Here is a 4,819-nt window from a genome sequence, read left to right as displayed (position 1 = left end):
ATTCACACATGAACAGTCAAAGTCCTCTAGAGCCATGCAAGGAAAGACATCGGCTAGAGTGGCGTTTCGTCTCAATGTCACTGTCTTCTGAGAAGGGTTTATCACTCTAACAGGGAGCCACCCATCCCCCCGCAATAGAGCTACTGTCCTCCCTACCAGTATTGACCTTGGTGTTGACCTTGAACTGCTGGGCTCAATGAGAACAGCACTGCCCGCTGATAGATTCTGAGTTTTTCGTAGTCTGCCCCAGACTAAGTGCTCCTGCATAGGCTCTAGAGTCACAGCCCCTTTTAGTCTCACAGTTCCAACTTTGTCAGGTACTTCACAGTCTCTCCATCTCTCCACATTAGCCATCATATTGATTAGCTTGCTCTCCTCACCCCCGTCACACACAGGAGTATAAACCCTCTTCCAGAGATCTCCATCCGTCTTCAGGTGGCGAATCAAGTGCTTTAGGAGATTGCTGCCCAAGATGAGGTCATCACTCTGGCCTTCAACCACCAGTGTAGGCACGGCAACTCTACATCCGTACACCTCCATCTCCAGCTCACATACTCCCAAAGGCCTCGTCTTCAACCCACCACAACCAACCAAGACTACCTCTGTAGGACTCAATGATGGACTTTTCAACACTCCTGCACGCAACAGTTCAGGTAAGACCCTAGAGCTCAAGGTACAAGCCATGGATCCACTGTCAAGCATAGCTCTCACTTCCACTTCTCCTCCTATTAACACCTTGGCATAAAATAAATCATCATGTGCAGAAAGCCTCTGTGTGTTCTGCATTATGATACTCTTCTCAGTCTCCATTTCGTCACAAACACTTTTATATACAGACTCCAAATCAACAGCTCTCACCGATGGGGACTCTACAAAAGGCCCAACACTCTCCCCTTCTACATGCAGGCCTACTAGTTTTCCGGGAGCTGAGCAGTGGTTACTGTAGGGACTCCACCAGCTGTGCTCAGAGCTGCGGCCTTGGGGCACTGAGAGCGTGCGTGGCCAGCTACATGACAAAGAAAGCAGAGGTGATTGGCCCTGCAGTGAAAGTAAGTATCATGTCCAGCATCCCCGCACACGTTACATGGCCCATTAGACTTCACTTTGCTCCTATTCCCTTTTTGGAACCTATGGTCAGACTGTTGTGGTCTCTGCTCCAGCACACGCTCCAGCATTGCAAGGATACGTTCCATCGGCTCAGCTGAGCCCTGAATAGTCTGGGCTGGGTAAGGCAACGTATTGGGTACTTCCATGATGGGCCTCACAGCAGGCATGGTGATCGGCATGACAGCACCAACTTCCTGCTTCATTGTTGTGATGGCTGGGGTCACCTTAGATAAGTGAGAGTACCTCTGCTCCCTCCTGTATTCATCCAGCCTCTCATGAACATCTGCAGCAGTCCACTGCTGTAATGGCTTGCACTTAAAGATAAGGGACAGTTCAGCGTTAGGGCAGTGTCTGATGAACATGACTGTGAGCTCACGAGATGGGTCTTCAACACTTTTTTTCTGACTCTTTAGACAATCTTCAGCAACCTCCATAGCCCTGTTCAGTCTGAGCCAATATTCAAATGGTTGTTCATCAGTCAGAGGTAATGTGGCATAAAAGTCAGCGAGGGGCATGCTTGAAAAAGCAGTGTCACTAAAATGTTGTTTCAGTATGTCAAAGATGGGACTCGGGCCTTTAGATAAATCAACAGAGGGATTGCTGCGTATGCCCACTTTAACAACATCACGGGCCCTTCCCATAAGCCTACCCATAACCTCAACAGCTTGGTCCATCACAGATACGCCCCTCTTACGCATGTAAACCATGACCATATCCTCCCACTCATGCACTGTGCACTTTTCAGAGCCATCCCCCCGAAAGTACACCGGTTCCCTGATATCAGACTTCAATACCAGGTTCAGGCCTGACACATCCAAACCCCTAGAGCTGCATGCATTCCCCATAACATTGTCCCCAACATGTCCAACAATTGCCTTTGACTCCAAACAGGAGGCAATGTTCTCCCCAATGGAATGACCAATCTGCTGTACTATGTCTGCTATGAAATCCATGGAGACCTCCCCACTCCCTGTATTTGGCAAAACTCTGTCATACACATCCTTGGGCGTTTCCATGGGTACACTATCATCAAAACTCCCAAAACCCTCCAGTTTAGGCATAGGTGTAGAAGCAACTGGAATTTTGCCTGAACCCCTACCAACAGATGGTGACAGATTAAATGACAGGAAACCCCTACCTCTCCCAACACCTTCCATTTTAACAATGGGAAATCAACAAACTAATAAAAATGTAACTAGCAAAAAAAATGCATATATATATTTCTTTCTTTAACCTCACGTCAAAATCTAACCTATATCTAGTACACAGGTAAAACTCACCCTACTTATATCAGATATACATTTGAATTGCAAATAAACAAGTAACACAAAAGTTATATAGTTTATCTGTGAAGTGTCTCAGCCAGAGAAATCATAAATTTCGATAATAAAACGTTGGTGGCGCCCTCTTGTGGCGAAATGCGATATCGCACTATACTGCACCAGCAACGTCTTATCTGGTTCTTCAACGGCAACCACGGCGAAGTTCTGAGATGGAAATCCAGCGAAGGATGATCCGATCCAGAAGAACGGTCACGGCACCACTGTAACAGTACTCTTCTTGCGTTGTGTACAATCAATCCTCGACACGAACTCCAAAGTGTAGCACCAGTCATGGAGATTTATTCTGATAGGAACAGCACAAAATTGCACGTCATGCAATGCACGGCTCACCATCCAACTCTGCACTCACGCACGCTGGTTTGGTGCTTGTTCACTGGGGCATATAGTTACCAAAATAATACAATTACAATATACAATATAATATCTTTAACAATGTACCTGATAGGAACAGCACAAAATTGCACGTCATGCAATGCACGGCTCACCATCCAACTCTGCACTCACGCACTGTACAAAATATATGAACCCCCCCCCACCAGACACAGTAAGTTGCTAGCTAGTACTGGCGGGAATTCTTTACAACCAAAATGCACAACCAATATTCTCCAAAAAACACTGCATCTTATGTGTGATGTTCGAATAACATTTACAAACACATTTATATAAATTGTACACTTAAATCATCACTTGGGAGTATAAAAATCACTTTTGATGTACAGTGCTTTGCAACCAACAACTTACCGCTGGTTTGGTGCTTGTTCACTGGGACGATTCTAACTGAAACATCCTCCCTCGTAAGCAAGCTACGCAAACCAGCCAATAAGATGCCATGTTGAGTAGGTGAAGGCAAGACAAAACTAAAACCAAAAACCCATTGGCTTAACAATAAAGTGGCAAGGGGAATCACCAATATAACCCTGTTACATGTGTTTGACCCGACCTGGTTAGAACTCTGAGAAACTTATGATAGGAGAGGGAGTACTTCTCAAGGTTTCCCTAATCTCGGGGCAATGGAACTGTCGGCTGGGTAGTGATACACAGGGGTGAGAACTCTGGAGAAGGATACAACTCACCTACTGTTCGTGTGTATGTATGTGCGTAGGATATCTACTGTTTGTGTGAAAGTATGTGCGTAAGGAAGGAGCAAGGTATAAAATGGATGTCTTTGTATAATGGACTTCAGAGTGCTCTCGTGAATAAACATTTTGACTATTGTAAGCTGGGGACTCTGTCTGTTTCATTTAAACCAGAACCTTACAAATTCTGGGTTGCAGACTGAGTAGATTAATTTAAGTTTATGAACATTGATAACGAAATTCTCATAACATTAAGTCACTGTGATAGTAAATGTCCATTTCTAAATTCCTCTGTGGTTGATGTAAGTAACATAGATTTACATGAACATATATTAATTGGCAATATTAACATCAAAGATAAATTTAGTAACAAACAGATTAGGAATATTGTTTGTGATACTACAATTCCCTCAGCAAGATTCTTTTGGTCAAATATCTATGGTGATATACAATGGGGGAAAGCATGGAAAATTGAGAACAAATATTGTATCAGTAACAAGGTAAAGGAAGTTTAATTTAAAATGTTACATAGAATTTATTCTGTGAAACATGTTTTGGAAAGATTCAAGCTGAATATTGACTATAAATGTGATTTCTGTGGAATGGAGAAGGAGACCATTTTGCATTTGTTTTTTGCCTGTATTTATTAGTAGAGTTTTTTTGGATTGACATACAGAATTTTGTTACCAAAACAATAGGACCGCTTGTACTATTTAATGGTTTTGATATAATGATTTATTTCAGAAATTGTGACATAAAGATGTAGTATATTTAATTCAACTGCTAATAATACTAGGTAAATTTCATAATCACAAATGCAAATGGTCTAATTCAAAACCTAACTTTTTTCGCTTTATAAATGAATCTAAACAATATGGCACTACTTTAACAAAAAAAAAGGCAATTAAAACTTGTTGTATTATTAATGAATATGATTTGTTTGTTTAGGATTCCTGGCAATGTAAATAGTTTGTATGTATGCTTGTTTGCATGTGACTATTCATCTTTTGTTTATTGATATTTGTTAAAATAAAAAATAAAAATTTTGTCGAGTTTTATAATATTATCAGCAATACTAGCTAGCTATAGCTACCCATAGTTGTTCAAATCATGATACATAGTTTTAAAAAGTGGGGATTGGATGCTACATGCTACAAAAAGAGTGAAGAACAAATAAGGAAATTAAGAAAATAAAGTGGATTACGGAAGCAAAAAATATCGATGCATTGGCCGGGAATCGAACCCGGGCCTCCCGCGTGGCAGGCGAGAATTCTACCACTGAACCACCAATGC

The 4,819-nt window shown here is 42.0% G+C and overlaps 1 non-coding gene across 1 annotated transcript; it reads right to left on the bottom strand.

The window, feature by feature from the left end:
• Positions 1-4,748: 4,748 nt before the first annotated feature.
• Positions 4,749-4,819, bottom strand: trnag-gcc (transfer RNA glycine (anticodon GCC)). Its single transcript has one exon. It is a non-coding gene; the product is annotated as a tRNA-Gly (tRNA).

This window comes from Salvelinus alpinus, chromosome 6, assembly GCF_045679555.1.
Source record: "Salvelinus alpinus chromosome 6, SLU_Salpinus.1, whole genome shotgun sequence".
Taxonomy (NCBI): domain Eukaryota; kingdom Metazoa; phylum Chordata; class Actinopteri; order Salmoniformes; family Salmonidae; genus Salvelinus; species Salvelinus alpinus.
The sequence above is the reverse complement of the archived record's forward strand: the minus strand, read 5'-3'. Positions and strand labels throughout refer to the sequence as shown.